Source organism: Macaca nemestrina, chromosome 6, assembly GCF_043159975.1.
Source record: "Macaca nemestrina isolate mMacNem1 chromosome 6, mMacNem.hap1, whole genome shotgun sequence".
In the NCBI taxonomy this organism is placed as follows: domain Eukaryota; kingdom Metazoa; phylum Chordata; class Mammalia; order Primates; family Cercopithecidae; genus Macaca; species Macaca nemestrina.
Window position 1 is genome coordinate 61,505,891 of NC_092130.1, and position 24,365 is coordinate 61,530,255.

Genomic DNA, 24,365 nt, shown 5'->3' on the forward strand with positions numbered 1-24,365 from the left:
CAGAACAGGCTGACTCCAGCCGCAGAGATGTTGGCCATCCTACCCCTACTGGGAACTCAGTACTCTCAGGCATTCTCCAGCCTGCTGCTGCCGGCTGGCTGGAATTCCAAACCAGTGGGTCATAACTTGTGAGCTGTCATGGAAGTGGGGCCCACTGAATGACATTACTTGGCTCCCTGGCTTCAGCCCCTTTCCGAGAAGAATGGGTGGGTCTCCTACCTCACTGGAATTCCTGGGGCCAGAGTACGCAAAAACTTCTGGTCTCCCTGCATGCCTGAGTGGCAGCTGAGAGTCCATACAGCTCTGAGCCCAATCTGGTGGCGTGGGCTCATGAGGGGATCTCCCGATCCACTGATTGCAAGGATCTGTGTGAAAAGCATGGTTTCCTGGGCTGGGTTGCACACTCACTCACCACCTCCCCGGTGGGCTGTCTGACATTGCTGTTCTAAAGAGAGATGCTGACTTCATCATGCATGTGGGTATCTCAGAATATAAATGATTTAATATAACCTGACTGCAAAGAGTACGCAGTAAAAATATTTCTGGAATTTTGGATTCAATATAGTCATTCAGTCAAAGCTGCAGTTCAGTGCCTCCCTCATCTTTTGAATATTTTGTGATCTGATTTGAGAAATCGAATGTTTTCTCTTGGCATAGTATATGAAAAGTTCAATTAAAACCTGCGAATATTTTCTTGTCACTTTGTGTGTGTATGTGTGTGTCTGTGGGCATATATATATATAAAATATACTTACATATGTAATATATATACTTACATATATAACATATATTTACAATTATATATAGTTATAATGCATATAGCTATAGCTATTTATAACCATACATTATCTATAACTATACATTTAAATTTATAACTGTAGCTCTATATGTAACTGTACGGTGTTTTATAAATTTAAAACATTTCGTGTGCTTTAAAAAAGATTTAAAAGCTAAACTTATAATTTGGAAAGGCCATTATTAAGTGCCAGATGCCTGGTGATTGAACCCAGGATTTTAATTTTTCCCAATTTAGATGAGGTTCTCTGTTCAAGCTCTAGCAATTTTCCTCTCTCTCACTCTCAGTATTACATGTATATGTAAATATACACACATATATAGACACAGAGATATATATGCACTCACACATACACACATACATATTCACACGTAAACCTTTAAAAACAGTAGAATATTTTAATAATTGAAAACAATAGCCTCAGTATGTTTAAATTTGGTACTTTAGAGCAATCTTCTAATGAAATAATTTGGAACATTTTCTACCATCTTTTATCTGTTACCACTCTTTCTAATTTTAGTATATTTTATACGCAGACATAAATTACCAAATGTGATTTAAAACTCACCCTATTTCTCTTCCTGGGGTGATTTCATGACTCTGGGACTTCAGGCTCTTGGATCAAAGCTTTGGTACATCTCAGCAGCTGTCTTAACTACTCCAGAGAGAGCAGTTTGAATCCTTCTATGCTCATCAAAGAGAAGGTGTGAATTTGCCTTTTCTCACATCCCTTCTCATAACATCTGCTTCCCATCTCCCATATCCAGGAGCCTATGGGAGAAAAGTGCCGTGGCAGAGGGAGATTCTGTTGAGAATATAAATGCCTTCTGACTATGTCTTCTTCAGCCCTCAAAAATCTTGCCATTATGTTTGAGAGCAGTTGATAAATCATAGAGTGCTGGGAAGAGTGCTGGAGAAGGAGTCAGGTGACCTTCATGACTATCCAACTCTGCAATGAGCAAGCTGTGTCACTTTGGGCAAACCATGGGTTCTCTGTTTCTCTGTTTCATCTATAAACTGAGGCAATGAAATATTATGATCTTAAATTATTTCTTTACAGTTTGATGGTATTAATCAATTCCTGACTTCCTTCTTCCATTGGTCATAAATATGTGTATGTATATATAATATATTCATAGATGATATGTGTGTGTGTGTGTAGTGATTTTTTTCCCAACTCATGGCTGACTTCAGTCTTAATAACTACTTTGATTACACACTTTTCTGCATAAAAATTGAAATTACAAAATTCTTATATATAACCAAACAAAACCCTTTGAGCAAATTTGAACTAAAGATTCAGCTGAATAATTTATTTTATATATTTGCTCCAGAATTTTCTACTGCGGCATCTTTATCAGATGTTTGTTGAAAGGTTGTCATTATGCACTAATGAATGATAGTGTTGAGAACTTGGTCACAGACCTTCACTACAATGTTACAAACTATCTTAGAAATGAAAAATGTAAAGTCTTGTGACTAATAATTGAATGATTGTTTTCACAAATGTAAATGCGATTGTGATGGTTAATATTCAGTGTCAACTTGATTGGATTAAGGATGCCAAGTATTTTTCCTGGGTGTGTCTGTGAGGGTGTTGCCAAAGGAGATTCACATTTGAGTCAGTGCACTGGGAAATGCAGACCCACCCTCAATCTGGGCGGGCACCATCTAATCAGCTGCCAGCGTGGCTGGAATAAAGCAGGCAGGAGAAGATGGAAGAGCAGACTTGCTGAGTTTCCTGGCCTTCATCTTTCTTCCATGCTGAATGCTTCCTGCCCTCGTACATCAGACTCCAAGTTCTTCAGCTTTTAGACTCTTGCACTTAACACCAGTGGTTTAGCCACAGACTGAAGGCCGCGCTGTCGTCTTTTCTACTTTTGAGATTTTGGGACTTGGACTGATCCACCACTGGCTTCCTTGCTCCTCAACTTGCAGACGAGCTATCATGGGACTTTACTTTGTGATCATGTGAGTCAGTTATCCTGAATAAACTCCCTTTCATGTATACATATATCCTACTAGTTCTGTCCCTCCAGAGAACCCTGACTAATACAGTGATTTTCCAAAAATTCATGTTAGTTGGACAGAATTAAATCCTAAGAGTTTGCAACTACATTGGAGTTGAAGACATGACAGTGGGTAAAGTGTCCAGGGAGTGTGGACCAAAGCCAACAGGAAAACTTCAGGCACTTTCACATTTAACAGATTGGCAGAGGAAGAGAAGCCATTGAAGGAGACTGAGAAGAAATGAGAGGTATCAATAGAGGATGAAGCAGAGGCTCCTCCTGTCAGAGAAGCAAGGCGGAAGAAACTTTCAAGAGAGGTGTTGGTCAATATTGCAAAATGCTAGAAGGAGGTAAAATGAAATAAAGGTTAAAAGAACTTTTTGCTAAGAAAAAATCCACTCACATTATAGTAATAGGGATTCATTTTAAGGATAGTTTATAAAATTTTATATAAATCTGAGACAAAAACCAAGCACAACTGGACCACAAAAAGACTGGCCACTGGGTCTGAAAGGCCAGTAGGAACCAACGCTATTCACTCTACCCCTTCTCCAGAGGCCATCTCTGAGTTGCTGCCCAGTTACCTGTTCTCAGCTAATACCCTGCTCTGTGGTTTCTTGTATATGGTTTCTTGTATATGGCCATAGTGCTGACCCAGTTCCAATTTTTCATAGACTCCTAGGACCGTTTCCTCATCACCAGATGCCAACTTTCCTTTGATCTTAGTTCAAATTCATGAGAGAAAGAAAACTTAGCCAATATCCTTTTTATGAACCTGTACACAAATCATAATTTTCTGGCCTTTCCTATGGATTTGTTGCCTTTAGATTATGTGTCTTCTCATGGCTAATCAGCTGTGCCTGATTTGGGGAGTTTCTTGGGGAGCCTCATGGTAGAAAGTACATCCAAGTCTATGTGATAGAGCCTGTAGGCCATGGCACAGCAGATTCATTCAGAAGGGCTGGGAACGGGCCATTTTAAGAAAGAAGGAGAAGTATGTACAGAGGAAGATAGGCCAGCATGTCCAGTACAGGGTCCATTCAGTTTAGCGCCTGAGTGCACATATAATTTTGGGAAGATTGCTGTCGTGGAATGGTGTGGGGTGGCTATGAGATTATGATGGGATGAAGAGTAAATGGGAAGAGTGCAAGTGAATGCAGTACATAAAGAGTATATTGTTCAAGCAAGGCAGTAGGACTTGGCCCACTTGTGTTTTATAAGGGAGAGACATAAAGATTGAAGCTATGGAAATATATAGGATCAATAATGGACATTTTTAAAAGATTGAAAATATGGGATTACTTTTAACAATTTTTAAAATTAATCCATGTAGGGCATTTTATGGTGAAAACAAGAAAGCCTGCTAGACAAATTCTAAAAAAGCTGTAACACTACTTTAAACAAATTTTTATACTAAATGGAATGAAGGAAAAGTTTAAAGATAAATGTGGAATGAAGGAAAGGTTGAGGATATATAGATATATATATATAATATATATATATATAAAATCATGTATGTGTGTGTGTGCATGTATATATACATATACACACATATATATACATACACATATATACACACACTATATATATATATGGAGAGAGAGAAAGAAAGACAGAATGATTGGTGGAACAGCATCTCTGAGGATGGAGAACAAGTGGAAGGATACACCTGAGAGATGACGGTTGAGACACAATATTTTGTGATGTAGGAGAAAAGACGTATCAACGAGAATAAGCTATGTTATGCAACAATAACAAACACTTCAAAATCTTAGTTTTTTTTTTTTTTAACAGGTTTAACTTTTATTCATGCTACGTGTCTACTTTTGCTTTGTTCATTATAGTCACCTAGATGGAGTTGAGATATTGTTGAGGGGAAGAAAGTTCTGGAGGAGTCTGAAATGCTCTGGCCCCAAAGCAACACCTGTCATTTCCCCTCACTATTGGTGAGAACTCGTTAACCACTGCCCAAGTACTGGAGGATCAGCTAGTGTGATCTTAACAAGTGCTATAAAGGTGGATCATTAGGGTATTTAGTGAACAACCTAATGATTACAATAAAAAAAGACAATGGTGAGAGTGAATGCAGGTAACTGTGAGTGGCTGCTGAGAAACTGAGGGAGTCTTGTAAAGCAGAAATGAGATGTACATAGACAGGGAGGGATGAGTTGGTGAAGGCTTGAAACAGTTGTTGGGAGAGTGACTAACTAGAGATGCAGAGAAGGATTATAGGTTATTCCTTAGGACTGAACTGAGAATGCAGACTGAATTTATGGTGACACTAATCTATTGAGTCTATGATTTTCTCTGGTGGTATTCAGAAGCCTAGATACGGATGGGAAATGTGGAGATTGATTGATCTAGGATGGGGTTTTGCTGAGCAAGTGCAACAGAAGGATAAAGGTGTGAGGGAGTTAAAAATGTAATAATAAGTGCATGATTGAATGATGAACCATGTGATCTAAGTTCACAGGAAAGTTGATGAAAAGAGAAAAATGTGGTTGGATTATAGAAAATATAGGAGAAGCAGGATTGGTTAAATTTTAAATTATCCTTGCCTCAATGTCTAAGAGTTGTTATAGATAGTTAGGATGCTTTGGGGAGCACTTATCAGAGAGCCTTACATAACTGTAAATCATGAGGGCTTTTATTTACTCACTCAATAAGACATGGAGATGAACCATCTGCAGATAGGTCCAGTGACTCAGAGTTACCGTCAAGGACCCAGGTCCTTTCATTTACGTAACGTCATAACATTGGCGTTCCTTCACAGGCTTGTCACCTCATGATTGCAAAATGGCTGCCATACCTCTACATAGCATATCCACACCACACACAGATAGGAAGGGAGGGTAGGAGGTGCAAGCTCTTTGTCCTTGCATTCCTGACTGTATCACAGAAAAAAATGCTTTCTTTACATCTGTTTAGCCAGAAGTAGGGCATATATCCACTTGTAGGCTAATCACCAGCCAAGAGCAATGGAATTCCTTTAATTGATTATTATACATTTCCTTACTCATCCCATGGGACTGGGCACAGGGCTGCCTGAACTACAGTGGGGTTCTGTTAGCAAGGAGGATGGGAGAAATGACTATTAGAGAATTAATAGTGACTGCTATAAATGGAACCTCTCTTCTCAATGAATGATATGACCTCATGCTCAGGATGCAAAATAATTATCTTTGTTTATTCAGATAAAAAAAAAAGTACAGATCTAGGCTTTGAGCCAGGAAAGAAATTTTCACTGATTTTCACTGAGGGGAAGACATAGGGATAGGATATAAAATTTGAATTCCTTTTATGGAAAGTTGATCTAGTCCCCCAGGGCATGTAATGTTTCTTGAGTAAAGTCTGCTGGTTGAATAAAACTTCTACTGGATGATCAATCTAGATGATTTTTCACTTTTCAAATTGCTTTTAGTTGAAATGGCTACCATACATCTAGTGAAGCCTGTGCCATTGTGGAGTACAAATATGAACATATTGTATTAGTCTGTTCTCACATTGCTATAAAGAACTACCTGAGACTGGGTAATTTGTAAATAAAAGAGACTTACTTTGCTCGTGGTTGAGCAGGCTGTAAAGGAAGTACGGCTGGGGAGGCCTCAGGAAACTTACAATCATGACAGAAGGCAAAGGGGAAGCAGGCATATTTTACATGGCTAGCGCAGGAGGAAGAAAGAGAAGAGGGAGCTGGTACATACTTTTAAACAACCAGATCTCGTGAGAACTCATTCACTATCATGAGAATAGCAAGGGGGAAGTCCGCCCTCTTGATCCAATCAAGCTCTCCCAACAGCCCACTCCTCCAACATTGGGGACTACAATTTGACATGAGATTTGGATAGAGAGACAAATCCAAACTATACCACATACTAAATGTTCATGAGTCTAGATTATTCTTTTAAAAATATCACATGTAAGCTTGTTTCCTTGATTCTTTTTTCACAGAAATGCTATATATGATGACATATTCCCCAAATTCAGGTCTTCAGTAAGTTACTTGAATTTATGTTTCTTGTTCTGTCAGATATTGCTTTATAATTTCTGTGATATATATTAATATTGAAAAAAATTAGTGTTATCTGTTTTAATTCTTTCCAATTTGAATAGGAATCATACAGAATTTTCCAAAATTGTTCCATTCAACAGGAATTTATCTTGCCATTTCCATGGGAAATATAGTTTGTGTTTCCTGGGATGTAAACATGAAAGACCTACAGTGCCTACTCTCAGGAGCTTACATTATCACTGCTAACTAGATAAGTAGGCAATTAAGTAGGTAACTATTTTAGCACATCTTCCTCCACTACTTGAAACATGTTAGCTATTCAAGACCCAGCATGCTCTTTGGGTGTGCTACCATCTTTTAATTCTCTGTCTCAGTTCTTGGACTAGTTTTAGTTAGTTTATCTTTAAAAACTGATTTTTTAAAAAAACTCTGGGAACTTATATCATCTCAACCACCATAAAATTGTTAGTTTTTTCATGGTTTGTTCTCTTTTCACAGATTCTGGCTGTGAAACTGAATATTGACTTAGAAAATCACACCCTGTAACCTGAGTCTGTAGGTTGCTTTTATATGCCCCTGATCTTAAGTACATGAATCCTCAGTCTTTCAAGTCTGAAGAAAACCTGCAGGACTCTGGATCTTTACTTTGCATTATTCAGATGCTTAGAGAGTATTGGTCTCTGGCAAAGAGCTTGAAACCAAAGATTACACCAACAGTGCACTTTATGAAAAGGGAGTTAATTTTAAAAACAGATACTGTATTTGAAAAATGAATTCTAGCCAATGATATTTAAAGCTTCTAAAAGTTAGATGCATGGATACAGGATCTTCTTCTGGGCACCCACAGCACCAGCTACGTTGCTTTTCATTGCATTTTAGTTTGCTCACTTATTATTATTATTATTTCTGAGACAGGGTCTCATTCTGTTGGCCAGCCTGGAGTACAGTAGCACAATCATGGCCCACTGCAGCCTTGACCTCTCAGACTCAAGCAATCCTTCTACTTCAGCCTCCTGAGAAACTGGGACCACAGGCACATGACAGCATGCCTGGCTAATTTTCTTTTAGTTTTTATGGAGAGGGGGTCTCTCTATGTTGCCCAGGCTGGTCTCAAACTCTTGGGCTCAAGTGATCCACCTTCCTCAGCCTCCCAAAGTGCTGGGATTACAGGTATGAGTCATTGCACCTGGCCTAGTTACTTACTTCTATTTATTTCATAGCTGGCAATTTCTTAAGAGCAGGTGTTATTTTTTTTTTTTTTTATTGTGAACTGGACTCTTTAAGCATTACGTCTTTTTTCCATGCTTTGTTTGAAGAGCCCCACATACCATGTTTCAGTATTATGATTTGTCTACAGTTAGCTTTGTGCTCTTTCTGAAATTATTGCAATGTGAACTTTGGCCCAAATTCATACTTCCTCACCCCAACTTCTAGGCTAGTTCTAGGATGACACATTTTTTCTGCTATCATTATCCTCCCTGGATCTTTCATTCAACTGTGACATTACCAGTTGGACAGATTTACTGGTTACCAACCTGGTGTGATTTTATGAACATTAATGAGGTTATTAAATTCTCTGATGGATCATTAGGGTCTATGATGCCATCATTGAAGATATACTTTGTTGGGTTGAGTGTTGCCTTCTTTTATTATGCTACCTCTATAACTTCCCCAAAGAATAACACATTTGCCTAAGACAGATCATACTGGTTTCATTGTGCCTGCTGCCACTAGCCATGATCTGTGGTCTTGAGCTATCCACAGCTCAGGTGGGTGAGGGTTGTGGGCTGCTGCTGTGCCTGTCTCGCCCTGAGGCCAGGTTGCCATGCATAGTCAGACCATAGGCTGTCAGCATAAACATTAGCTTGTTACAGAGGAAAACTTTTTTTTTTCCAGCCATTTGAAGCATGTTGAGAGTGTTCTTCTTCATGCCACGCTTTTCTTTTTTTCTTCATTTTTTGAGATGGAGTTTTGCTCTTGTTGCCCAGGCTGGAGTGCAATGGCACGATCTTGGCTCACTGCACCCTCCACCTCCCTGGTTCAAGTGATTCTCCTGTCTCAGCCTACCGAGTAGCTGGGATTTCAGGCGCCCGCCACCATGCCCAGCTAATTTTTGTATTCTTAGTAGAGACGGGGTTTCACCATGTTGGCCAGGCTGTTCTTGAGCTCCTGACCTCAAGTAAACCACCTGCCTCGGCCTCCCAAAGTGTTGGGATTACAGGCGTGAGCCATTGCGCCCAGCCCATGCCACCCTTTTCTATGCTGCCATAAATGTTTAGCTGACCAGGACCTTCTCACCAACCCTCCCTCCAAGATGAACTACCTTTCTGAGATGGTTCTTAGATTTCTGTCTCAGATTTTTAGCACACTCAGCTATAAATGATATGGTGTGAAAGTAAACATGTGAAAGTTTGCTTTTCCTTGTGTAACAACTGTTTATGTAAAAAGTTGTCAGTTGAATTTTTGGAAAAGTAAATCTATTTTAAATGCTCCAAGGGAAATTTTTATTTAAAGGAATGTAGCAGTAGAACTTTTAGAAAGTAAAGAACTACCTTTTTGGATATAAAGAACCACACATTTATCTGTTCTGTGAGTTTGGAGTTTAAAGAGTCTCTCTCTCTCTTTTTAATCTTTATGAGTTTGGGATTGTGGCCTCATTAATTATTGGAGATTATTTTCAAATTGTGAGGCAATAGTACACAGCATAAACCTGAATTCTCAAAATCAATCAGTAACTATCTTTTCTGTCACACACATACACACACACATATACACAGACACACACAAACCCTTATGATATAAGTATAAATTACACTGCTATGTGAACTGTGGAAGGAAGAGAAAGATTATTTAATTAGTCCCAAGTACTGGAGGAGACTGAGCAACTTGAGGAATTTTGAAGCGTGAAAGTCATAATTGACAAGATGATTTGCAGATCTTGATAGAAATTTTCTCTGGGGACTCTAGTTATTGCTAGTAGCTAGTTTGAAGTTTTTTATTATGAAATGTCAATTTCATTTCCAAACCATAATGATTTATGATTCTCTTAGCACAGTTAGTACCATCACTTTTTGCTTGGTAACCTGTGTTTCATCTACACATGGGAATTTATCAGGAAGTCAGAGCCAATTTTTTCTAACCGGTCTTTCTGCCAGAGTGCAGTGATATTTCTATTAAAAACAAACAAAAAATGGGCAAGCTCATTTATTCTCCATATATTATGAAGTTCCCTTTTTTGTGATATTGATTTTGTTGTCTTTAATGACCTAATTGCTCAGATTGTTAAAGGAACTGGGACAAGGAGGATGGTTTTTATATTACAGGTCCTTAGGCATCCTGCTGCATTTTCCTGGTCTCAGACAGCCATGGTTCTTGGTGGGAAGATCTCAATAGATGATTATTGCCCATCTAAATGAAATTAGTACTATGTTGTGGCTGGGCACAACTTCCCCCAGTGTGGAATTTGATTTGTCTCCTTTTAGATCTGCAGATCCCAGTGAGAGAGACATTGGAAAGTAAAGATAAAACCTAAACAAAGGGTATCAGCTGTATGTCTCCTGCAAATAACACAACTGCTGCAGAGTGAGAAGGATTCTCTCCGAGGTTGCATTACATCATCTTAGTTGCCTGGCTTTGAATTTTTCATAGGGGCATAAAACCTAGAAACAAATGTCCTGGATTTCATTTGTGGCAACACAAAGATTCTAGTAGAGATGTGAGCAACCAAAAGTTCTCATGAGAATACTACCCTTTGTGCATTTTGCTAAGCATAAGTGATCAATTATATTAATCATGTGCTGGTGGCCACAGAGAGAGACCATAGGCTTCCTGAAATTCTCATTGTTCTTAAGTAACCACAGGGAAAGGGGATTATGTTATTTTTAATAGGATATTAGTGGGACCCCAATATATCAAAAATTATAAACCAGTGGGAAAAGAATGGGTTAGTTTGCAAACAGTATTAGGGAAACAAGTTAAAGTTGGTCTCCCTCCCAGCCTTATATATAAAAAAAGTCATGTGAACAGCCTTGTAAATATATTTTAATCTATTTGTTTTCTGAAGTCATATAGGAGTAGCACACATTATACTCACTTCAATGTCATTTCTGCGTTTTCCCTGCTCTCCCTATGAGAATAATTTGTCACAATTCCACATTTATAAAATTATAGTATTGAAGGTTAGAGTAGAAGGAGGGAGAAGGAGATAAAGGAGAGAAAGCACAAAAGGAGAGAAAAGAAAAGGAGGGAGAAATGACAGGAAGGAAAATGAGGAGACATTCCCTATGCTAACATGACTTTAGAAAAGCAGATTAGAGGATAAAAGAACAGGAGAGATGGAGGGTGGTGGAGCAGATGAGGTGGGACTGGATACTTTCAGTCCTTGGCAAGCTGTGGTCCCATGGCTGGAAGCCATATTCCTCATAAACCTAGAACCTCTGTTTCTAGGATATCAAGACACTCAGTTCTATTTTTTGTTCCTAGTATCCTGCATGTGTGCCTTCCTCTCTTGGCATTCTTGGTTGATATCCCTTTCTTAATACTTTAGGCCTTGGGCCTCTTCTATGTTAAGGCCCAAGTCTCCCCTTGCCAGTACCCTTGCCAGCCTCCCAAGGTAGCAAATCTTTCCTCTGTACAGACTCCAGACCTTGTTCGACCTGGTTTGCAGCTGGTCTTTGCAGAGAAGCTGATCTTCCTGCTTCTCTTATCATATATTGGCTATTTGTCTCCAATTGCAGTCTTTTGGCTGGTTTAGTTTACATGTTGTTCTGGTCTCAGCCTTTTGGGGGGCTTTCTGTGATGCCTTACAGATTTCTGGGACCTCCCTGACCTCCATGACCTCCTTGTTAACAAGAGAGCTTTGGCTTTCTGTGTCCACAAACCAAGCCTTTGGTTCTTTCTCTTCAGCTTGCTTTGGATTTCCATCTCACTTCTTTCCCTTGCAGCCCAAACTACTATTACAATCAGCCTTATGGAGGAGAAAACTACCTGGCTTTATCCCTGAGAGCCTGATTTTCCCTCTAGTTATGCCATCCCATGACCCTGGTTGGGTGTCACCCTGAGAGGTAGTGGTAACAGTGGATGAGCAGATGGCAATTAGGGAATTCTCGGCCTTCTCAGTGACTAGTGGCCTTCAGGGAAGACTTAACTATGCAAGAGATGGAAGTAGCTAGTGAAGAGAAAGGTGTATGTGTTTGACTGGCTGATATATAATTCACTGTTAATTACCATTGTTTATTCAATCTGCAGAGTTTTTACGATGCCACAGATTGTTCTAGCTCATTAAAAATTTTAGACTTTGGCTACGGTATCTGGTATGAGCTAACTGCTTGAAAAGGTCATGATTGTGTAATGCAGTGGCATAAACGCACTTCCTCTAAGGTAGCCGCCGAGACAGTAGGTAGAACTTCAAGACCAATTCCAGTGCCAGTCTTAAAACATGCACCTTTTTTTTTTCATGCCTTTGCCAGCTGGACAATCCTATACTTTAAACTATTTTCCATCTTGGCAAATACTTTCATCCTCATTCTTCAATAGACAAAAGCTGCCTGCCTAGTATTTTCAGAGTGGCTGAGAGGAGCTAAGATCCAGGGGCATTCCATCTGATTAGAGTTGCCGAACAATTATTCTTGAATATTACCAGCTGAGTGTGCAAAAATCTAGCCAGGCAAGTGAGGGCAGCTGAAGCTCTTTCTACAGAATTGTATAACTGGCCCACATAAAGAATCACCCAGTGGTTCTTCCTGCTTCTTTCTGGCCCTCTCCATGCATTTTGTTTTTGCTTCCTCTACCCGTCTGCCCTCTGACACTTTCTAAGATACTGTGTTTTCTCATGAATATCCTCTCTCATGGTAGTCTTTTTGATTTCTTAAGCATGGCTTATTGTGAAACTTCAAGACTGTGGGTCTTTAGTTATGACTCTGCTTTCATCCTGGGCCAACACTTTTCTTTTGAAAGGATCGTCTTGAATAAATACATTAAAATTACTGATGGGATTCTCTACACTGACCTGACATGGTGAAGAGAGAGGGCTGCTCCTTCCAGAAGCCAAGATTGGCCTCCTGTGCAAAACATTGCTTTGGATGTTGACAGTGGCTCAAGTTCCCACCTTTATTTAGTTTCAAAAACTGGGCTGGGCAGCTTAGGTGGACGAGTGGTGTTGGGTAAATCTTATAAAAGGCAGGAAACTGTAGACCAGGATGCGATCAAGGAACAGAAATTTAGGATGTAATTTATGGCTCATATTTTTTGTGGGAGGAAAATATGACAATATAGACTGGAAAATTAAAAGCTGTTATACTTGGAAAAGCTATCTAAGTAGGCAGTTGATAAGAATACACCAAATGTTTTATACATTTGAAAATAAAATATGAATTATAGCCACCGCAGAATTTGAGGTTTTAGAGATTACTTATGGGGTTCGAATTTTGAAAATGTACCAGTTGATGTGCTCCTTCCTCTAGTCTTGTTAAAGATTTGGTTTGCTAATAACTCTGCTTTCTAAGTTATCAGCTACCAGACATGTGAAAAGATATAATTTTAAAGAATATAGGCACATATTCAATGGCCAAAGCTACTAAGTGCCATATTCTGACATTAGTTGGCATTGTTGTTGGGTGGTACAAACAAATTTTAAAAAGGGGAGTTAAAATAGGTTAAAAAACTATAGAATGTTGTCTCATGTTTGGTTTGTATGAATGAATTATAAATTCACATTACAAAACTGAAAGAAATACAGAGCTGTAAAAATGTGGGAATTATGAGGTTAAAACTGAGCCATGAGTTATGCTAAATTTGAAGTCCAGGCTATGTGGATAGTAAATAGGACAAAGGAAACATTCAGGAACCCAGACATGCCCCTGAATGACGATCACATTGCCTCTTAAAATGCACATGAACTGATGGTAAAAATATCACTATTTTTTTACCCTGAAGTTCTGTTATTAGTTTCCCATCATAAAGTATACAAATAGTATTGGCTCCTAAAACACATTTACTAAGACAATTTGCAGCTATAAAGTATGCTTATATATAGTTACCATGTTAAATTCATGTTTATATTGTTTTTATATCTCAGGGATATATTTCAATTATCTATCACACTTCTGATTCACTTGCGTTGCTCAAATGTAAAGTGTGACTCCATAATTATAAATTTCAGGTTGAGTATCCCTTATCCAAAATGCTTGGAAACCGAAGTGTTTCAGATTTTGGATTTTTTTTTCAGAGTTGGGAATATTGGCATATACATATACATCGTGAGATATCTTTGGAATTGACCCAAGCCTAAACAAAAATTTTATTTATGCTTCATATATACCGTGTTCACATAGCCTGAAGGTAATTTTATACAGTATTTTAAACAACTTTGTGTGTGAAACTGAAACAAAGTCTGTGTACATTGAAAAGGTGTCACTATTTCAGCCACCCATGTGGTGGTTTGGCATCACTGTCACTCCAGACTGAATTTATATTATATGCTACTGATAAATAATTGTTTTCTTACACTTATTCACACATAAGTACTTAACTGTAAAAAATGTGATGTAACACTAATACAATGAAAAAAATGATGTGTTCAGGGTAACTAAATAGAACAGTATAATCACCAGAATACCCATATCAACTGTTTTTTGTTTGTTTGTTTTTGAGATGCAGTCTCTCTCTGTTGCCCAGGTTGGAGTGCAGTGGCACCATCTCGGCTCGCTGCAACCTCCACCTCCCTAGTTAAAGTGATTTCTGGCTAATTTTTGTATTCGTAGTAGAGAGGGGATTTCACCGTGTTGGCCAGCCTGGTCTCGAACTTCTGAGCTCAAGTGATCCGCCAGCCTAGGCCTCCCAAAGGCTGGGATTACAGGTGTGAGCCACTGCGCCTGGCTTGTATCAACTGTTAAATAACAGCAGCTGAATTGGTTTGGGAGGGTCTCTTTCCTTGGGGTCACTGAGTAAACTGCATCATGTGCCTGTCACAGATGAAGCCGGTGTGGAATTTTGCACTTGCGGTGTCATGTTGGTGTTCAAGATGTTTCAGATTTTGGAGCATTTTGGGTTTCAAATTTTGGGATTAGGGATGCTCAACATGGATATTAATTTATAAGCAAATACAAATGTATCTGAAATATATATTATATTATCAAAACTCATCAGTACACTTAGTAGAAAGAAACCAACTTTGGTGTCAATTCTATTGCATATCTCAGGCTAAATTGCTTATTAGCAATTATTCCTTTCTCACTCAGGGAAATAATATTCTAAATCATAGAAGGTGGAGAATGAATCAAAGACAGAGAAAGGATTTGCAACAGGAGAAGAACCTAGGTCTCATGCCCAACCCTCTGGAATGGCTGTTAAAATTCTCGGCCCCTCCTCAACACTCACATTCTAAATATTTTGATATTTATGTGAGCATATTGTCTTTAAAATTCCAAAGAAAAATTTAAATTAGGATTTGTTTTTGGAATTAGAAGATGCTAATTTGCAAGGCATTTCATCCTAAACAAACATTTTTTTATAATAGGTTGAACTTTGGATAGAAACTTGCCATAGATAAATCATGACTCAGGTAAATGGTCATATGGATTATTTTCTGGCATGATTTTTAGTGGTAAAGGCAGAAGTTTATCAAATATCTCAAGAGTAAAAAATTCAATTTAAAAACTAATTTGTGGGAAGCTATCATTTCCTACAAAATCACCGAAACTTTTGCCTTTATGAATCTAAGAAGATGTTCTAAAGTCATCAATTTCATGAGGGATGACTCATCTGTTAGGGGGAAGAATGACTTTTCTACCTACTTCTTTGCTAGCTTTTATCATAGTTATGGCAAACGGTCTGCTGCCTGACAACGTCCAGTTCTACGAATGGGCTTTATTTTTTAATCAAGGAATTTGTGATCCATGATAGGTGGACTCAAGTGACTTAGTGTTTGATGCACATCCCTGAACAAAGGGAGTCTGGATTTTACCCACAAAAGGGGAAGAAATACTTGCATCCGATTCCACTGGGGACTGATGTTCAGGAAACTTGTGTGGTGTTGTGGAACTGTCATTCACCTGTGATTCTGCACAGAGAAAAGGAAATTTATGTGGTGAGAACTTAAAAGCTATAGGGGGGAGAAAATACATTACACTTTCCTCTGCCTTCCTCCATTCCTCCCAGTACAGCAAGAAACAAATAAAACCTGTTGATTGATTGACCAAGATGCACAGGCACACTGTGAAAGATTTGATTTACAGTCACTGTGATCTAAATTTCCTCTTCTTTAAGATAAGGGCTGTAGACAAGATTGCTGGACTCCAACAGCAAGCTAATTGCAGTTCTGGATTGAGGACCCAACTTTTGGGTGCAGAAGGATAGAGAAGCACACTGCAATTCACGGGGGCACATTTGCCAAGTGGGATTATGAAACAATAGAGTGAAATATCTACAGTGAAACTTTGCATATTCCTCTACTATATAATTAATGAGTAGTCAGGACTTTTCTAGAATCAGATCTGGTGTGAGTACACCTAGCACAGTGTTTCTATGAGTGTAATACATAACACCAGGATATGAGAAATGACTTTGGGGCACATGGACAGACATTAAATAACTTTGAATCACTTGGTGAGAAAGCTCTTCCTATTTCATTTCTTTTTAAATTATTTTGATTGCTTAGAAGAGGAACCCTCTATTGGGGCTGGTCTGAAGCCTTTATCCCTAACACGTACTAACCTTTCAGAGAAAGGGGGCCTCAGCCCACAGCCGTTAGCGTATCAGTATCTAGTTAGAATTTAATACCACTAATTAATTTTTATTTATTTATTTATTTTTGAGACAGGGTGTCACTGTGTCACCCAGGCTGGAGTGCAGTGGAACAATCATGGCTCACTGCATCCTTGACCTCCTGGGCCTAAGCAATCCTCTTATTTCAGCCTCCTGAGTAGCTGGGGCTACAAATGTGTGCCACCATGCCTGACTAATATTTTATTTTTTGTAGAGACAGGGTCTTGCTATATTATCCAGGCTGGTCTTGAACTTCTGGGCTCAAGCAATTCTCCTGCCTTGGCCTCCCAGATGCTGGAATTACACGTATGAGCCACTGTTCCTGGCCTAGAATAATCATTTTTACCTCACTCTGATGTGTGTGTGTGTGTGTGTGTGTGTGTATCTCTCTCTCTATATACACATACATGTATACTATATAATTTTTACCTTACACTTTTATGTATATATAAAAGATGTATATACCTATATATATATCAGTATAAGGTTTTACATATGTGTGTGTATATATGTGTGTGTGTATACATATATAGTGAGAGAGAGAGAGAGAAGATGACATACAACATATAATATATCTGTATAGTTTAAAAATAATTACTGGGGAGTGGGTGCTAATGGGTACTGGGCTTCTTTTTGGTGTGATGAAAGTGTTCCCAAAATAGTGTGATGATGATTGCACAACTGTGAATATATGAAAATCCATTGTCTTGTATGTTTTAAATGAGTGATTGTATGGTAGGTGACATATCTTAATAAAGGTATTATAAAAAATAATTACAACCATCCATCAGGTCAAGGAATCAAACATTTGTTGTATTTGTTTTCACAGTTGCTGGCCATTTATGTCAACTGATAATGGTTTTGCATTTACTATAGTCATATAAAATTTTCCTTCAAATGAATCTTATTTAGTAAAACAATGGAACAGTATGAAGACAAATATTATAATATTTATATTATAATATAATATATAAAAATATTATAATAGAATGTAGATATCTGAAGTTTGGGAAACCCAGAGCATGCACTATGTATTACTGGTGTGTTCATTTGCTTCAGAATGCAGCCATTTTCATAAGTTTATTTCTTCATTAATTTATTTAGTTTTTTGAGTGCCTACCATGCATCAAGATGTGTCTACTGCCTTCCTGTAGCTCACTGTCTAGTAGAGGTTATAGGCAAGACTAAGGATCCTAATAAGATTGTAAATCCTGAGATGCAAGCTTCTTGTTTTGGAGAAGATTCTTGCAATGTTTTAGGAATACAGGAGCGAAACAAGAAAGGGAATAAAAATGAACAGGAAAATAAAAGTGGGTAGAAAACACTATCATCAACACATTATGAAGTTTCCTTCCTCCTTCCCTTCTTCTCTCCTTCACTCCCTCCCTGTCTGTCTCTCTGTCTTTCTCCTTCCCTTCCTTCCTCACTGTCTTCCTTCCCTTCTTCCTTTCCAGCAGCATCCACCTGGCTTGAAAAATTTAACACCTACTAAGTTTACTTTGGGTTTCTTATTTATTCAAATAAAGCCCACTATTCCAGGTAGGATTTTAAAAAGCTACACAAACAAACAAAAAAATCAAGTGCAACAACTATAAAACCTACTTTTAACCATAGTTGGTGAAACCTGAGTGTTCCTTGGTAATGTTTCTGGATTCCAGCTTAAGCTTAACTATTGAACCTGGGAGACCAAATGCTTTTATTCTGAGATGTAAAGCACTGGAGTTTAGAAATCCCTTCCTTCAATATTGATAAATGAGAGATCTTCTTGATATTGATTTCTGGTTTTATTGCACTATAGTCTGAGAGTGTGCTTGGTGTGATTTCCATTTTTTGGAATTTATTGAGACTTGCTTTATGACCTGGCATGTGGTTGATCTTAGAATATATTCTGTGTGCAGATAAGAAGAGTGTATATTCTGTGGTTGTTGGGTGAAGTTTTCTGTAGATGTCTGTTAGGTTCAATTGGTTAAGCATTGAATTTAAGTCCAGAGTTTCGTTGTTAGTTTTCTGTCTCGATGATCTGCCTAATGCTGTCAGTGGAGTTTTGGAGTCTTCCACTACTATTGTGTGGCTGAGTGTTTTTGTGGTTCACAAAGAACTTGTTTTATGAATCTGGGTGCTCCAATATTCGGTGTGTATTGATTTAGGATAGTTAAGTCTTTTAGATGGATTGTACCCTTTATAATTGTGTAATGTCATTTTTAAGTGTTAAAGGTTTAATGTCTGTTTTGTCTGATAGAAGAATATCAACTTCTGCTCTTTGTTTTTCATTTGCATGATAGTTCTTTCTCCAGTCCTTTTCTTTAAGCCCGTGGGTGTCATTACTTGTGAGATGGGTCTCTTGAAGGCAACATCTGTGTCTTTATGTGGCATATACAAAAATTAACACAAAATGGACCAAAGATTCAAATATAAGACCTCAAACTATAAAAATACTAGATGAAAACCTAGGAAATACTCTTCTTGACATTTATCTTGGCAAATAATTTTTGGCTAAGAACCCAAAAGCAATTGCGACATAGGCAAGTGGGACCTAATTAAACTGAAGAGCTTCTGCACAGCAAAATAAACTATCAACAGAGTAAACAGACAACTGACAGAGTGGCAGAAGATATTCACAAACTATGTATCTGACAAAGGCCTAATATCCACAGTCTATAGAGAACTGAGAGAAACCCACAAACAAACCCAAAGAACCCTATTTAAAAATGTGCACAAAGGATATGAACAGACACTTCTCAGAAGAAGACATACAATGGCCAACAAACATGTGAAAAGATGCTCGGCATTACTAATCATTGGAGTAATGCAAATGAAAACTGCAATGAGATACTGTATCACACCAGTCAGAATGGCTATTATCAAAAAGTCAAACAGCAACAGATGCTGGCAAGGCTGCGGAGAAAAGGGAGTGCTTATATACTGTTGGTAGGAATGTAAATCAGTCTGACTACCGTGGAAAGCAGTCTAGATATTTCTCAAATAACTGAAAATGGAGCTACCATTAGACCCAGCAGTCCCATTATTGGGTCTATAGCCAAAGGGAAATAAATCAGCCTACCAAAAAGACAAGCACTTATGTTCATCACTATGCTGTTTACAATATAAAGAAATGGAATCAACCTAAGTACCTACCAATGACAGATTGGATAAAGAAAATGTGGTACATGTATACCATGGAATACCATGTGGCCATCAAAAAGAATGAAATATGTCTTTTTTGCAACAACATAGATGCAGTTGGAGGCCATAATAAGCAAATTAATGCAGGAACAGAAAACCAAATACTGCATGCTTTCACTAGTAAGTGGGAGCTAAACAATGAGCACACATGGACATAAACAGGGGAACAATAAACCCTGTGGACTACTAGATGGGGGAGGCAAGAGCTAACTAGGTGATGGGATCTGTACCCCAAACCTCAGCATCACACAATATTGCCATGTAACAAACTTGCACGTTTATGTAAAATAAAAACTGAAATTTAAAAAACCCACAAAAGGCCTGGTGTGGTGACTTATGTCTGTGAGCTCAGCTCTTTGGGAGGCCGAGGTGGGTGGATCACTTGAGGCCAGGAGTTCGAGACCAGCCTGGCCAACGTGGTGAAATCCCGCATCTACTGAAAACACAAAAATTAGCCAGATGTGGTGATACGCACCTGTAATCCCAGCTGTTTGGGAGGCAGAGGCATGAGAATCACTTGAACCCCAGAGGCAGAGGTTACAGTGAGCCAAGATCAGTCACTGCACTCCAGTCTGGGCAACAGAGTGAGACTCTTGTCTCAAAAAACAAACAAACAAACAAAAAAACCAAACAAACAACCAACCAAACAAAAAACCCAAAACCCCAAAAATAAAAAACCCACAAGAAACTCTAAAATAACAAAGAGGCAAAGGAACATTCAAGGAGACTTTAAAAAGAGAGAGAAAAAAAACGAAAATGAATTTTTTTTTGGCTTAGTGGTTTATATTTTTAGTTTTATAGGAGCATCTCTGTATTCCAGGTGAAATCAACTACATTAATTGACATTCCCACTATAATGAATGAAATCTTGTACATTTCTACAGAATTGAAGTCAGAGCAGAGGCCAGGTGGCAAATAGTTATCGTTAGCCTGGTTTGGTCTACTAAAATGACACCTACGTTTAAAAAATTTAAATTCAAAGTATAAATATTTGGGTAGGAGATTATGACATATTGCAAACTGTATATTTAAAACTTCATCTAGTCAGAGCCCAGACCTGTTTTATTAAATTAATAAATATTAATTGAATATTAATATTAATATTAACTAAATATTATTGAATATTTGTGGTATACTGAGAAATGAACAAAGTATCAAAGCTGAACTCATCTTCCTTGCCTGGTTTCTTCTCTTTATTTTTCTTTTCTTTTCCTGGAAGCTCATTTTTTACACATATGAATTCCTCTATCCCTGTCCTTTCATTCTAGATCAGAAAGCTTCTCCCTCAAATGTGGCTGTTGCTCTAGCATCTCTACTGGTCTCTGTGCTGTTGGACTTGGAGCATTGTTACTGATACGCCAGGGCAGCCCACTGAGGGTGCTTTAAATCAATATTTTAGGAATAGTGTGATGGCAAGGTCTAGAGTGAGGGGATAAGGTGAGTAAGAGATTTTTGGAAGCAAAGAAGTCCAGGTACAGAGAGGCCAGGGCATAAGAAACAAGGCATTCATGGATACTGAGATCAACAAGAACGTTGAAAGAGTGTATTAGAAAGAGAAACATCAATCCGGATATTGTGTTTTTCTCCACACAGGGGAAAGGAAGTGACTGCAAGTCAGTAGGAGACAGCAGCACATATCTGATGATAAAGCTGTGTCATGAGCTTCAGATGAACAGAGGAGAGAAGGAAGGCGATGTCTTGGCAGTGGGAGGTAGAGGTTGAAAATCTTCAACTCAGAGGCTCAAGAGTTGCAGGAGAAGATCACTTGAGAAGGCCTCAGGGGAGTGGTGTACTTGAGATGTAGCCACGTTGCAGGTGGAGAAAGAAGACACTGAGGATAAGTAGGAGTTTGCTGATAACTGGCCCTGAATTTCATAGGGTACAGCTGAAGGGTTTAGGGGTTTGGGGAAAATATATAAAATGAGAACACGTTAGAGAATACACAAATACAGTGTGAGGATGAAAAGTGGGGTGAGATGGGTAACCTAGAAGTTGATTGTATTAGAAAGTATTGGGACACTGGACAATGATCAGCTTGTAGCTCAGGTGGTGTAGTGGGTTTGGGGTGGGCGAGAGCCTCCCCCGTGAAACAGGTTTCCTAGGCTGCCCGTCTGGCTGTGGTGACCCTGAGAGGCTGTAATTAAAAGTGATGTGAGGGCCTCTGTGTGGTCTATTCTATGTATTTCAAAACCATTCTGCCTAGGGCAGATTACATAAGTCCTTGTCAGAAAATGAGAGAAGAAAAACATTAGATTCTTTTCGCTCCTATGCATATTAAATTTATATACATGAATGGCCCCTATACTCCTTGACTTCGCCTGTTGGTCAAAAGAATGGCACCTTATATAAAGTAAAACTAGAGGCCGAGTGCAGTGGCTCATGCCTGTAATCCCAGCACTTTGGGAGTCTGAGACGGGTGGATCACCTGGGGACAGGAGTTCGAGAACAGCCTGCCCAACATGGTGAAACCCCGTCTCTACTAAAAATACAAAAATTTTCTGGGCATGATGGTGTGCAACTGTAGTCCCAGCTACTAGGGAGGCTGAGACAGGAGAATTGCTTGAACCTGGGAGTGAAGGTTGCAGTGAGCCGAGATTGTGCCACTGCACTCCAGCCTGGGCAACAGAGTGAGACTCTGTCTCAACAAACAAACAAACAAACACTAGAAATCAACTGTGCTGCGCTTCCTATGACTTGGCTAACAAGAAGTTCTGTCTTTTTTTTCCCCATCCTGCTCCCCAGATGCTTGTTTTATAGGTCCTTGGAGAGTAGAGCTTCTCCTATGATGTATGCAATCTCTGTGTTTGCGGTCTGCTGTCAGGCATTCTGCAGCTCATGGTGGCTGACCTTGCTGCTCCCCGTGCCACTACTGACCTCCTCCAGACCCACTGACCCCTGGTGTTCTCTCTCCGACCAACCACACAGCCCACTTGGTTCTGTCTGCATAGAACCACAGGGTCCTAAATGACCTTACAGATTTATAGACTGCATCAGGAGCTATGAATTCTACTAGTATTCAGGTCATCCGCTTAGTTCAATCCACGCTACTCGCCTTTTTTTTGGTGATATTCTTTGAAGAACCCATGATCACATCTTTATCTTGCCAGACACCCAATTGGGAACTGTGTTCTCATTCTCTTCCATGAGCTTCTAGGTCCTGCACTAATAAACATATGTGGCTAAGTATCTGTTTTAGAGCTTCTTAATAATCAATAATCAATTAACCAACTACTAAATAGTCCATGATAGTTGACAGACTGTTTAGTTTAAAGAGTGCTTCTCAAATTTTGATCTGTATTAGAGTCATCTGGAGAGCTATGAAATCACAAATTGCTGGGTCCCATCCCCGGGACTTCTTATTCTGTGGGCTTGGGATGGAGAGAGCCTGCCTGACAAGGTCTCATGTGATGCTAATGCTGCTGGTCATGGATTCTCACTTTGAGAACCATTGGACTGGAACATTCTGAAAATTTCTACAAAATTATATTGCCTAATGCTGAATGTCAGCCCAGCAGAGTTCTATCTATGATTCAGCCAAAATATTCATATATAAGTTAAATAAAAATTGAATCTATATTCTTAACTGTAATGTTCTTGAGAGTAGTTACCATTTCTTTTTTCATCTATATATACTCTAGAGTAGAAGTCAGAATGAAAAGAGTAAAGATGCCAAGATGAAGGGATATGGTTGATGTCCCCACATATCTCTCAATATGCGCAATAATTTGACTGCATCCAGACAAAAAAGGTTGTGGGAGGACTGCCTTTCTTAAAGGGAGTTAACTCTGATCTAGCCATTAGTCAATCTCACTTCTGGGTGTATGGGTCAATCTTATTTCTTTCTTCCTCACAGGTAGATGAGATCAGTTGTGTTGAAATGAAGGTTTTGACTACTGGATAATATGAGCAAGAACACATAAAAGCACTTACTACTCTAGCAGATTGAAGCAAAAAAAATTTTTTTAAACAAAAGATGACAATTCTAGAATGGAGAAGAGAGCTAAGAAAATAACATGTTGGGGCCGGGTCTGGTGGCTCACACCTTTAATCCCAGCACTTTGGGAGGCCGAGGCAGGTGAATCACCTGAGGCTGGGTGTTTGAGACCAGCCCGGCCAACATGGTGAAACCCTGTCTCTCTACTAAAAATACAAAAATTAGCCAGGTGTGGTGGCACATGTCTGTAATCCCAGTTATTTGGGAGGCTGAGGCAGGAGAATTGCTTGAACCGGGGAGGCAGAGGTTGCAGTTAGCCGAGTCACTGCACTCCAGCCTGGCCTGGGAGACAGAATGAGGAAAGAAATAAAGAGAGAAAGAAAAAGAAAGAAAGAAAGAGAGAGAGAGAGAGAAAGGAAAGAAGAAAGAAAGAAAGAAAAGAAAGAAAGAAGGAAGGAAGGAAGGAAAGGAAGGAAGGAGAGAGAGAGAAAGAAAAAGAAAGAAGGAAGGAAGGAAGCAAGGAGGGAAGGAAGGAAGGAAAGAAGGAAGGAAGGAAGGAAGGAAAGGAAGGAAGGAAGGAAGGAAGACATTGGGAATCAGAGTCTGTAGTCACACATTCCAGAAAGGTGAGTCTTGGGGCCAGAGGGGTAGTCAGCTATAGTGAACAGG

General features: G+C 39.0%; 1 protein-coding gene and 1 non-coding gene across 5 annotated transcripts in view; one reads left to right on the forward strand and one right to left on the reverse strand.

The window, feature by feature from the left end:
• LOC105500020 (DTW domain containing 2) overlaps positions 1-24,365 on the forward strand; it is a 474,953-nt gene that overhangs the window by 242,865 nt on the left and 207,723 nt on the right. The gene's annotated exons all lie outside the window — the stretch shown is intronic.
• On the reverse strand, positions 4,136-4,199 carry LOC112423381 (U7 small nuclear RNA). Its single transcript, XR_003013854.2, has one exon. It is a non-coding gene; the product is annotated as a U7 small nuclear RNA (small nuclear RNA).